At 40.5% G+C, this 13220-nt stretch overlaps 1 non-coding gene across 1 annotated transcript; it reads left to right on the top strand.

Annotated features, from left to right (window-relative positions):
* Nucleotides 1-242: 242 nt before the first annotated feature.
* On the top strand, nt 243-349 carry LOC114400979. Its single transcript, XR_003664097.1, has one exon. It is a non-coding gene; the product is annotated as a small nucleolar RNA R71 (small nucleolar RNA).
* The last annotated feature ends 12871 nt before the right edge of the window (nt 350-13220 follow it).

Raw genomic sequence — 13220 nt, 5'->3', positions numbered from 1 at the left:
CTTCAAGCTTCTTAGTTTCAGATGATGCAGATGAGTTTGTAGCTACCTCATGCACTCCTCTAATGATTATAGCATCATTTCTGGCGCTAAACTGCTGGGAGTTGGAAGCCATCTTCTCAATTAAATTTCTGGCTTCAGCAGGAGTCATGTCTCCAAGGGCTCCACCACTGGCAGCATCTATCATACTTCTCTCCATATTACTGAGTCCTTCATAAAAATATTGGAGAAGAAGCTACTCCGAAATCTGATGGTGAGGGCAACTGGCACATAATTTTTTAAATCTCTCCCAGTATTCATATAGGCTCTCTCCACTGAGTTGTCTAATACCTGAGATATCCTTCCTGATGGTCGTGGTCCTGGAAGCAGGAAATTTTTTTTTCTAAGAATACTCTTAAGGTCATCCCCTCGTGATGGACCTTGGAGCAAGATAATACAGCCAGTCCTTTGTACTACAGCCAGCCAGTCCTTTGTACTACTACTAATTTTTTTCTCCTCTAGCTACTAAAACAAAAAATCCCAAATAATTCAGCAAGGGTGGTCGCTAAAATCCGTCGCTACATGATTTCTACTACTACTTTGTTTTGCCGCAAGCAAAAGTGGTCGCTAAGTCCGTCGCAAAACACTATTCACATCAAAACACCCAAAACTAAAACAGGGGAAGCGCTTAACAGAAAAACTAAAACAGAACACACACTAAACAAAATACTAGGACACTAAACAACACTAACACACATACTAACACCACACTAACAATTAAACACAAAACACGAAATAAGTAAACACTAACACAACACTAGATATTATGAACCTTTGGACACTACTCCCCGGCAACGACGCCAAATTTGATCGAGGCCGTACCGGAATCAAATAAACATGAAAATGTAGTAACTAGGAAGTGATCCTAGGTCATTTCCCAACGAGCAATGATAAATCAAATGTTCATAATACACTTGCAATAACAGTTACGATTGGGGGGGTTTGTTTGTTTTGTGATTTAAAGAACAAAACAAGTAAACTGGAATACGAAACTAATAATATTAAAAACGGGTTGTTTCCTCTGATTCAGAAATCATTCTCTTGTCCTGGGTTATGGAGAATTCGTCCCTAACAGTTAACCACTTAATCCAACCCTATTTCAATTTACTAAGCAAAAATCAACTTAGGGTTGTCAATACGTGATTAGGCAACACATACACTTGTTAACCCTTCGTCCATTAATCATGAACGCAAGTTAGGCGCAGAGGCAATTAATTGAACACGAAGCGTGCACAGATTAATATTAACGAATGTGGGTTAACTGGTGAAGGGAAAACTGCCAGGAAGCCACATTATAAACAAAACCTCGAAGAGAGTTGAGCTTCGTCCTCAAAAGGAAACAACACCAGAATATTTAGCCTTCCATAGATTCAAATAGAAAACGTAAATGAAACTAAAAGTAGAAACGTAAATGAAGAAGAAACGTAAATGAAATAGAAACGTAAATGAAAGCAGAAGAAGAAACAATAACGAAATTGTAATTTGAAGCAGAAAATGGAAAATTGCATTACGTGAACAGTGGCATTAGAACAGAAAAACGTAAAACCCTAACCAATGCTCTGAATACTGAATAGCCTAACAGAATAGCATTGCACAAATCCCAAGGCTGCTATTTAAAAAGAGTCACTCAAAGTAATTGGGTCCTATTACATTATTCTGGCCCAAAACGAAATAAACACTGAACCACATAAAATAAAATTGCAATCTCCTAATTAGAAATTAACTAAAGTAAGCGTTGCTTTATTTGCCCTCTTCAAGTCCACAACCAAAATCCAGATTAAGCCCAATGTTTCATTAATTCCTGAAATTAGATTAAAAACATCAAATTAGCTGAATGAGCCCAAATAATAAAACTGTCTAATTAAGTTGACAATTAAGACTAATCAGTAATTAAAATGGTGCAAAAAGGGTTTAAGAAATAGAAGAAAATGATGGCACATCAGTTTCTCATTCCCTTTACTCTTTTATTTTGGTGAACCTTAGGGTAGAAAACCATAGAATTTAGCTTTTAATTTTTAGGGTTTTAATGATATTAGATTAGTTAAAAATTAGGATTTTATGAATGATTTTGATGTGTAGATAGTTTTGAATGGTTGGCATGTTTGATATGCCTTTTAGAGGCTCAAAAATAGAGGAGAAAATGAACTGCGTTTTCTGCATTTTTCTGGAAAACGCGATGCACTCGCTAAGCGCACCTGCTGCGCTAAGCGAGTTCATCAAAAATTGCTTGAATTTATGCGTTTTCAGACGAACTCGCTAAGCGCGCTTACCGCGCTAAGCGAGTTCATCTTGTGAGGATGAAACCTCATCCTCCTGTTGAGATACCTGTGGCTAAGCGAGATTGATTCGCTAAGCCCAGGTAACTTAGTCAAATATTTTTTTTGTTGAAAGCCGCGCGCTAAGCCGAGCCATCTGGGGTAAGCTCATTTCGTTGCGGCAGCCATGGCGCTGAGCGAGCTGTATCCCGCTAAGTGCCCATCGTTAATTTCAGCCCTTTATTTATGCTTTTAAACTTGAATAAATTTGGTCTAAGGTGAATTTGGAGTTCTTTTCATTACAGATGGCATCGAGAAAAAGAGCCAGAGCAGATAACAGCCCTTCATCATCCACTCCAGCTCCTCCGTCAATAACAGTAGGATCAGATGTCCAGAGCTCCCAAACCTTAGTCCCTATGCTACAGAGCTTATTCCAAGGATAGGTTATTATCATGAACATCTTGCGAGAATTGGCTCACAAAAGGCCAATTATAATTATGGAGCAGTTCCTTGAGCAAGTAGCATGGCCTGGAGCTCTACCTTTAGTGGTGAGACCCAACGAGGCTGCTCCTCCTGAGCCCACACCTGCACGGGTTGAACCAGTACCAACTGATCCATAATCTCCAGTGGCGAATCCACCTTCTCCTTGATATTTGTCTTATGCCTAAGTTCATCTAATTGTACAGGTTACATTTTATTCTTCTCTTTGAATAACTGCATGCTTTATGAAAGACAAGTGATGAGGGCATTTTGCTTCATTATTTTATCATGCAATCAATAGTTTTTGTTGCATACTGTTTGGTCGCGACAAGTGCATCGGATCGCGCAAGTAGTATTAAACGGTAAGAACTGAGTATCGAACTCTTGGGGAACTTGTGTTACTTAGTAAGGCTACTTCAATGAATAGGTGTCTAGTATGAAAAGAGATGTGTGGACTATACACAGGTATGTAAACTAACTATTAAAAGGAAAATCACATGAATAATGATGCGTAAAGACAAGTAGACAACACATCGGTCTTCCTAATAGGTGCCTGATGTTAAAAGGATATTCTCTACTTAACAATGCTCATGTGTTCTATGGTGTCTCCTGAAATGCTAAACCCCGATTCCTCATGATAGTCTAGCCTAATCCCGATCAAGCATCATCCTCAGATTCCTCTTGTTGGACTAAACTCGACCAGAGCCACATTAAGACAAACATACAAACAACTAGGTTACCGTGTGGCGTCCCCAAAATAATGACTGGTTTAATAATAATGATTTAAATAACAAACCATGGTAATTTTTTTTTCTTCTTTTTCTTTTTCATTTCTTTCTCTTTTCACAATAATTAGGTTCAGAAGGAAAATCCTCACTATAGAGTCCTGAATGGCCAGTTCACAACTCTATTCGGAGTCATTTCTTTCTTACCACTCGTAATCTCTAAACTATTTTGTTGTTTCAAAAGGAAGATTATATCAGCCATTACTTTAGGTCGTCACGTGAAAATAATAAAATAAAATACGGTCGGTAAACTCCTTTTCAAATAAAATTTGCTAATACTTTCTTTTCAAATAACAAGATTAAACATAAGTACATTCATCATTTAAAAGCTGTCCAAAATATGGGAGTTTTACAAAATACATAGTGTCATCCAGAGCAAAGGTGTCCACAGTGGTGGCTTCAGCCACATGTATACAATCATCAAATTCCTATACAATAGGTTTACCCATACAAAAACAAAAGAGTAAACCTAACAGTCAGTCCTAGATACACCCACCCTCAAAAGTATATAAAACTAATCCAATGAGCTGTCTACTATGATGAAGAGCCTCCACTGATCGCCATCTCTCCAGGACCACTATCCTCCGTAGAGTCTGCCTCAGATGCCGACATGACGTCCTCGGGAGAATCCACCTCAGGGAGTGGGTCCTCATCACCCTCTAGAAAGTCAAGAGCATCCACAGCAGGCTCAGGAGGTAGCTCCTCGATATCCTCCTCAGGGTCTTCCTCGGATGACGTTACCTCAATCACTTGGACTGGCTCCACTAGACGGTATGGTGTAGGAGTGGGTAGTATCCACTCCACAGTACGCTGAAGCGTGCGCGCAGGTTCATCTGGATGCACCAATGAAGTAGTCGTAAATCGAATCGTGCCCCGAAATCGGCACCTCGTGTTGCCTTCGAGGGTCTCCCAAGCTCCCTCTAGGCACTCCATCTCCACTCGATCATGGATTAGTTGCGCCGCCATCACGATCTACAAGAAAGGGGTAGACTCTTTCACAAGAATCTAACTACGCCGCAACACAATGCGTCTCATAACCACTACATGCAAGTTAAAGGGGTATCTTTAGGCTTTTCATCTCTGGTAATCGATTACACAACCTTGATAATCGATTACCAAAGGCTAAACTCGAATCGATTACCAATGGCATGTTCCTCTGTGTAATCGATTACACAGCCTGGTAATCGATTACCAGAGGCCTCCACAACAACTCGAATCGATTACCAGAGGCCTTCCTAGCTTCCTGACCTCGTTTTCAAGCCTGGTAATCGATTACACTCCCTTGGTAATCGATTACCAGAGACCATCTTAGCCTCCTGTCTTCATTTTTAAGCCTTGTAATCGATTACCCACCCTTGGTAATCGATTACCAGAGGCCATATCCCATATATCAATCAAAGTTCACAGCTGGCCAGCCACCACACAAGCCTCCTTGCTTTATGGTCTTTGTTCCTTTTATCTGTTGACTGGCAGGAGCTCGCCTGTTTAGGTACATCACAGGTTCTCACTGACTGACTATGCCCGGGTTGGGTCGAGATTGGTCAAGCTTGGTTTTGGGCAATAGCACCCCACCTGACATCCCCAAGGTCTCCTGACCCCCGCGACATATCTCCAGGTACCACTTTGTGGTCAACGAATAAAAGCAGGAAGTCTCACCCTTCTACACTTCCTCATTTCAAGCTTGTAGGATTATGGGGTACCCATCACATGTGGTACTAGGTGGCGGTCAGGCGATGGTGCAAAATGATTCTCCACATCCACAAATCACGTATAACCCATCATCCCCTGTTGCCCACCTCCAACTGAGCTCACGTACTCCCACGTAGCACTTATCCTCGTTCCTCTCAACGCCGGGTCCCCATCAATCCTCCCAAGCTTCCACAACATCCAGGTAATTCCACATCCAACCATCATGGACTAACAAAACCAAGCAAAACAGGGCAAAGGCAGAAAACTCTGCCCAAAACACAACTCAAAATCACAGCTTTTCACATACAAATACCCCAGTAACATTTCCTTTGATCCAATTCGTTAACCGTTGGACCGACTCGAAAATTTTACTGGAAGTCTCTAGTACATAAGTCTACATTTTGACCGTTGGGATCTGCTAGAAAATGTCCAGAACCCCATATGTACTACCCTTTTCACAACCAGCCATACACAAGCATTTTTCTGCACTTATACAAAATTCTGCTGCACATTTCAACAGCAAAATTCTGCATAAAGTGCAGATTTCGAAAACCACTCTTTCCCTCATCCAATTTTGCCCAAATTGAATCCTACAAGTCCCAAATCATGTACCAATCATGTCTAAACCAAGGACAAGCTTCAGACCAAAGCAACACAAAATCTAGGTATCCAAAACCCCTCAATTTAATGGATTTTCAAGGTTTGAGAAGTGAAATTGAGAATGGGGTAAATTTGGAGCAAACTCTCACCTCACACAAGTCTATAACATCAATTTAAACTTTCTCAAACTGGATTTACACCTAAAATTCCACCGAATCAAAATTTGACTCCTCAACACCCAATTTTACCCTAGAAATGGCTCTTTGTTCACTTTGGTCATTTGTTTTTCTCTCTTGCACAGCCCAAACTTTCTCATAAGTCTTAAATGACATTTCAAGCTAGGATTAACTCACTTTAACCTCCAAATACCACTAAATCCAGATTTGGCTTTCCAACCCTCAAAACCTCACTCTTTTTCCACTCATAACACCATATTCTCACTTTCTAACCCTAGGTTAACTCTACCCTTCATCTCTAACAGTTTTCCATAAGCCATTTCAGCACATAAACATCACAAGCATCATCATAAAAACCCTAAAACTGAATGGGTAAGCTTAACTCATCCAAACATGGCAAGTTCAACATGCTTTCAACAAATTTCTTCACAAATAACTATCATGAAGCAGAAACCTAGCAAAACTACCCATCATATCTCCCAAAACCCAATACCCACGAAAATCAAGTGAGAAAGAAGTCTACCCAAACCTGGAATTTCGAGGTCCCACACGTAGAGATGCGCTTCACGACTCCGAAAATGCCTTCCTTTCGCGATTTGGAGTAGAAATGGTGACCAAAGGTTGGAGCTTTGTTGGGCAACAATGGTGGATGAGAGAAAAGAAGAAGAAGGCTGCGTGAGAGAGAGGGAGAGAGCTTCTGAAATTTGGGGCTGAGTGAGGAGAGAGAGAGTGTTGCTTTTTGGTTTAGAAAGGCTTTTCTCTTTTCTATTATTTTATTTTAAGCTATGCCACATGTCTCCATTTGAGTGGAGCAAAAGGCCCACTTTTCTCTTGATGTGACTCATGCTCAGCCACATGAAGAGAAAAATCTGACCTTTTGAAATGCCAAAGTCCTGCCTCGGTTTGTGTTTCGTTCCTCTGGTTCCAGTCCCTCGCGTTTCTCTACGCCCGTCGGGGCCAGTTTTTGAAAGTAGGCGATATATATATCAAAATGCTCAGAATAAAACCCCGAGCATGGTTTAGAGGTTGGTTTTGTTAAATTTTAAGTCGCACGCAAAATGATGATTTTTAGACTAATTAATTAAGAATTAACCTATAACCTTCCAGTTATGGATTTCTCTTCCTTAATTAGCCTAACCCGCGTATCTTGCCCCCATTATTCCTACTTCTACCAAGAACATATATGCATATACACTGAATAATACTTATATATATATACAATCATACAAAATGCACCGTTTACAAAAAAAATTCCGGGTAGAAATTTCCAAGATGTCACATACCGTACCCCGATTCCTCCTTATAATACGATAAACTAGCCCTGTCCTATCAAGTTCTAAGAATCAGACCAGTTTCCACCATTGAATGATTCTAACAAAGAATGCATCTACGTGATCAAGGCAAAAGCACACTGAAATGAAGTACTGATAGCACAGAGAAAACATCAAACATCATTAAATAGATATATAGGTATTTACATCAAGTACCTACAAGGAAGAACCAACAGAGGATTTAGCTCTCCATATCTGGGAAACTTCCTTTACAAAAAAGAGAAGAGAAAAAGGAAGGATTGAAGAAATACAAGTAGTTGGGATGTCTCCTCCACCTCTAGGACCTCACAATCACTCACAAACTCATCTCAAGCTCTCAGGACAACTTCCTCTTCAAGCTCCGATCTCTGTAGGTTTTCGCATAGCAAAATCTTTCAAACTCTCTGGATTTAGACCCTTCTCTCTCTAGAATCTCTCACATGCAGAAGCTCCTTAAGAAAATGGCCAAAAATCCTCTCCAAAATCTGATTTCAGGGTTATATAGGTGGCTTTGTTTTTGCTAGCGCGCTTAGCACGACTATGGACAGCTAAGCTTGCATTAGTGGATTTTGGCTTAGCGCGCCTCTTCTCGCTCAGCGGATGGACTGAAGCGGTGCGCTTAGTGGGATGATCCTTCGCTCAGCAAACATGCACAACTCATCCTTCTTCTAGATTCTTTTTCACGCTCAGCCGAGGAGTGTTGCGCTCAGCGGATGGCTCGCTAAGCCAGAAGATTAGCTTAGCGAGAGGATGAAAATCAGCACTTCACAAACTTGCCTAATTAACCTAAAATTGAGAGGAAATGATTATTAAACACACAAAATGTGAATACTAAGTATTTATTACCTATCTTTAACAAAAAGTAATTACAACACTACAAAATAACCATAAATTGGAGGAGTTTGATACAATCTACACAAGTTTTATACACAAAAGTTAGTCGTATTCATCGATTAACAACTCCCCAAAATTTATAGGTTTGCTTGTCCTCAAGCAAATAAAGAACAAGTCACTGCTCCCCAAGTGACAATAACATGCAGTGACTATGTACAAAGGTGTATGCATAAGAGTTATTGATTACATGATAAAAGAATGAAGCGAAGTGCCCTCATCACTTGTCTTTCACAAAGTATGCAGTTATTCAAAGAGAAGAATAAAATGTAACCTGTACAATTAGATGAAGTTAGGCATAAGACAAATATCAAGGAAAGCAGCTTAAACCACAGTCTCACGGCTTCTGTTTCACTCAAGCACAGGTGTTTAAGCTATTCATTGATAACAACTAGCAAGAGGTCCAATCTTTGAACTTCATCTCATGTCATCAAGTCAGGAATGCATAAATAGAATCAGAAGGACTTTCACAGGCTTGTAGTGAGGTTTGGCTACAAAAATAATTGGTTTTTCTAGGATTCAAAGGATTAGATTCTAAGAGAGCATAAATCCTAGATTTATCCAAATGTTCTTTTCAATACAATTAGCTTACTCACTAGCCTTTCACTTTAATTTGCATTTGACCTTATTACACAACACACATTTTCTTTGATTTCTTTTCTTTTTCTTCTTCCTTTTTTATTTTTTAACATAACTTATTTGTTATGTGTGCTGATGCTTTACCTTTTACTTTACATCCCAATCAACTCCCCCAAATTTGGGGTAATTTGCCTTGAACTATCTACTCTCCTAGAATCTAAACAAGGTATCTGGAGATATTCATTTAAGTTCAAGGTTCAATTTTGAAAGTGTAATTCAGCTCTCAAAGGGTGGAAAGGATACAATTATAATTCAAGGTAAGCTTTTTGGTCAACTGGCTTGTATATACAATCATGGCCTTCATCATGTCCTCATTCATACATTTCATTCTAGATTTCAGAGATTGATGCAAAGACCATTACTCAAAGCTAGTCATTCACTCACAGTTTAAGATCACACTCTCACCGGTTATGGTTCAAGATTTTCTTTCTCAATCAACCTTTCTATTGCCTAACAATTCTAATTGCAAGTTCACATTCTTTTTCTTTCTTTGTCTAACATACATATTTGTTCAAACTTATGAAAAGAAACACAAACTCCATCACAATAATGCATTCAATACAAAATCAATTCATAACACCAATTTTCACAAAAAGATAAAAGTGTTTCACTGCAATATCATCAAAGTTAAGTCAAATTGTTCCATATGCTTCAAAACAAGCATACTAGCTATCCACAAACAAAAACAACAGTGTATATAAACATTAACTAAAATCACTAAAAGTAATGTACTAAAACTATAATCATTATAATAATAATCCAAAAAAAAAGCATCATCAGGAATTTAGAATTCCTGTGACTGGTCCTGAGTATCTTGTGTCTGGCCACCCTCCTCATCTGTCAGATGAAGTACTGAAGTAGCTGGAGGAGAAGTATTCAGAGTCAGGACTGGTGTAGTCGGGTCCTCTGGCATCTTAAGTATAGGAGTGGAGGGGTCTGCTGCATGCTGAGGTGAGGATAGGTCCACCATTGGTGTGGGTGGATCTGATGTGACCTCTCGTGACCTCTCAGGAGTAGCAGCAGCTTCCTATCTCACCTGTGTCTCACCTGCCTCCTCCTCTTCCATGAATGGTGGCCTCGGATGACGCATCCTCTACATGCTGTGGTACCTGGGCTGTGGGACCTTCATCTTCCCTATGAAGAGAAGGTTGGGCCCCAAGCTAGCTACCCTCTCTAGAAACTGCTCAATGGAAAGAATGGATCCTAGAGGTGCCACCACCTGTAAACTTTGAAGTAAAATAATCTGTCCTTGATGAATGCTCTGAAGCATGGCTTCAAAGCGCTAAGAATCACTCTGAGCTGGAACTGAAGGAGTTGCTAAAGTGGATGCTAGAGTAGGAGCTACAGATGTGGAAGGAAGCTCAGTTGGCCTCGCCCTCCTAGCCCCTCAAATAGAAACTGTCAGATCATCAGGATTCCAACAGTTCTTCCTGATGTCGGCCAAGTTAATGACTGGGCTCAGGCGCTCAAAAGTGAGGCTGTCAGAGACAACCCCTCTGGCTCTACATAGGGCGGTGATCAGAGTAGGAAACCCAAGTATAGAAGAGTTAGACTGGGCTATAGAAGTCATCTGGCCAGAAATGAGAGCTCCTATGTTCATGTCCATGCGAGAGATTAGGCCAAAGATCAGCCTAGCTCTATCCACTGTCAGGTCAGATGTGTGAGATGTGGGAGTCAGGTTGGAGTATGAGAGAACACTCCACACCTGGGCTAGAGTCGTTAGGTCCTTCCTCAGGATCCTCCCAGGATGGCCCTCAGCGTTCAAGATGAACCCTAGGCCTGGTATGCACAGGGCAGCCTCAATCTCCCTAGGATCTGAAGGCAGCCTATAGTATCTGGAGTATGTGGGCAAAGTCTCACCCTCTTCCAACACCACAGGTGTCTCTAGGAATATGTTGAGGCTGTCAACGTCAATCTTCACTAGGTGGCCTCTGACCCTGGCTTGCTTTGGTGAAGGACCATCAGAGCTATATAGGTTTGCATAGAACTCTTTCACCAAAGCCTAATCTATGCTCCCATCAACCAAATTGGTAAGGCATTTATGGAGATTACGCCTCTCCAACTCAGTCTTAAAATCATCAAACTTGGTGTGGTAGAGCTCCACCTTCATTTCTGGCAAGATGTTTCTCCCTAATACATTATCCGTGTACCGGTTCCATGCATCTAAGGAGTGAAATCTCCTTGTATCATATTGAGCTGTGGGTCTTGAACCGACACTCTTGCATTTCCTAGAGGCCATCTGCAAATAAAGGGACCAAACAATTAATCAAGACACAAGTTATTCAAATTCAAAAACTGAAAAATAAAACTGAAAAAGGCATTGGCGACTTAGCGAGACCTGGTCCGCTTAGCGCGCCTTCGTAAAGTGAACACAACCGCTTAGCTACAAGGGGGCCACTTAGCGGATGTTGCAGAAAAATTCTGCTTCTGCATAATTGGCATCTACCCGCTAAGCCTAATGATTGCTGCAATAGATATGTGATAAGCTTAGAAGGGTTGCGCTTAGTGACAGCATGAAATTCAAAAAGTTCACTAAGTATGGGAGCTTACCGAGCAAGGCTCACTTAGCCCAATGGCTTCCGCAACGAAATGCGCTTAGCTCAGGTATGCCCGGCTTAGCGCGCGGCTTTCAACAAAAAATTTGACTAAGTTACCTGGGCTTAGCGATTTAGCCTCGCATAGCCACAAGTATCTCAACAGGGGGATGAGTGTTCATCCTCGAAAGATGCAGTCGCTTAGCTCGATAGGCACGCTTAGCGAGTTCTTCTAGAAATGCATAGATTCAAGAAATTTTGATGAACTTGCTTAGCGCAGCAGACACGCTTAGCGAGTTCATCGCGTTTTCCAGAAAAAACACAGATAACGAACTTCGTTTTATTCTATTTTTGAGCCTCTAAAAGGCATTATCAAACATGCAGGGCAATCAAAAATATCTACAAAGCACAATCATATATAAAGTCCTAATTTTTACCCAATCTAATATCATGTAAACCTTAAAGATTGAACGCTAAAATCTATGGTTTTCTACCCTAAGGTTCAACAAAATAAAAGAATAAAGGGAGTAAGGAACTTATTTGTGTCGTTGATGCTTTGATGCGTGAAGATGCAGAAGAAGGCAAAAATGCAGGAAATTGGGTGCGAGAGAGAAGATGCAGGCAGTTCTGAAAATTTTAGGCAAATGTGAGTGTAACTGACGTTACACTCACTTAAGCAATTTTTTAGCGTCTCGCTTAGCGAGCCGAAGCGCTAAGCGAGCCTAAGAGACGTTTGGTTTCTCAAAGAGGATCGCTTAGCGAAACCATGCGCTTAGCTAAAAGTTGAAATTCAAATTTCAATATTTTTTTTTTGAACACATAAAGGGCATGGCTTAGCGCGCAGATAGGGCCGCTTAGCGAGTTCTTCAGATCAAAATACCTGCAACTCTCGCTAAGCCTGGCTCTGGGCTGGCTTAGCTAAATTAATGCATCTTGATTACAGAGGGGTAGGCGCTTAGCGGATTATGCATCGCTTAACGCTGCTATGGCCGCAAGGAATATGGCTTAGCTGGCATGAGTTTCGCTTAGCTCCATAAAACCCAATTCTGGCCGCAAGGAAATGAGCTTAGCAAAAGGACTATTTTTTTCAGGTTGAGCGCTAAGCGCTGGAGACCCTCGGCTTAGCACATGACCAAACATGCGCTTAGCAAAAGGACTATTTTTTTCAGAAAAAATTTTCTGAGTTATTTTTCAGTCCCTTCCTCAAGAAATTAAAACCTTTATATCTATCATTTTAAAACAAGCTGATATACCCCAATGTACTGATTATGAAGCAAGTTCTACATGATACAATGCATAAAATAAAACAAACTAACATAGATTATAACTGGGTTGCCTCCTAGGAAGCGCTTCTTTAACGTCATTAGGTTGACGCTTTTACCTTAATGGGTGATCAAATGTACTGTGTTGTGTGCCCGTGTAAATTCTTCACCATGGTACAATTTCAACCTTTGGCCATTTACTACCCATGTTCTATCGGGATTCTAAGATTGTGGGCCGTATAGCTCTATTGCACCGTAAGATCAAACTTTCTTGATAACAAAGGGTCCAGACCATTTGGATTTCAGCTTATCGGGAAATAATTTCAATCTTGAATTAAAAAGTAGTACCTCTTGTCCCAGTTTGAAGTCTTTCTTCAATAATTTTTTGTCATGATAGGTCTTGACTTTTTCTTTGTAAAGTCTTGAAGATTCATAAGCTATTAATTGCATTTGTTCCAGCTCCAACAATTGGATCTTTTTGTGCTCCCTGGATGCCTTCTCATCAAAGTTCGGAAATTTCATAGCCCAATATGCCTTGTGTTCCATTTCAACTGGTAAATAAC

Source organism: Glycine soja, chromosome 19 (genome assembly GCF_004193775.1).
Source record: "Glycine soja cultivar W05 chromosome 19, ASM419377v2, whole genome shotgun sequence".
NCBI lineage: Eukaryota > Viridiplantae > Streptophyta > Magnoliopsida > Fabales > Fabaceae > Glycine > Glycine soja.
Note: the sequence above shows the minus strand (reverse complement) of the source record. Positions and strands in the feature narration are given on the sequence as shown.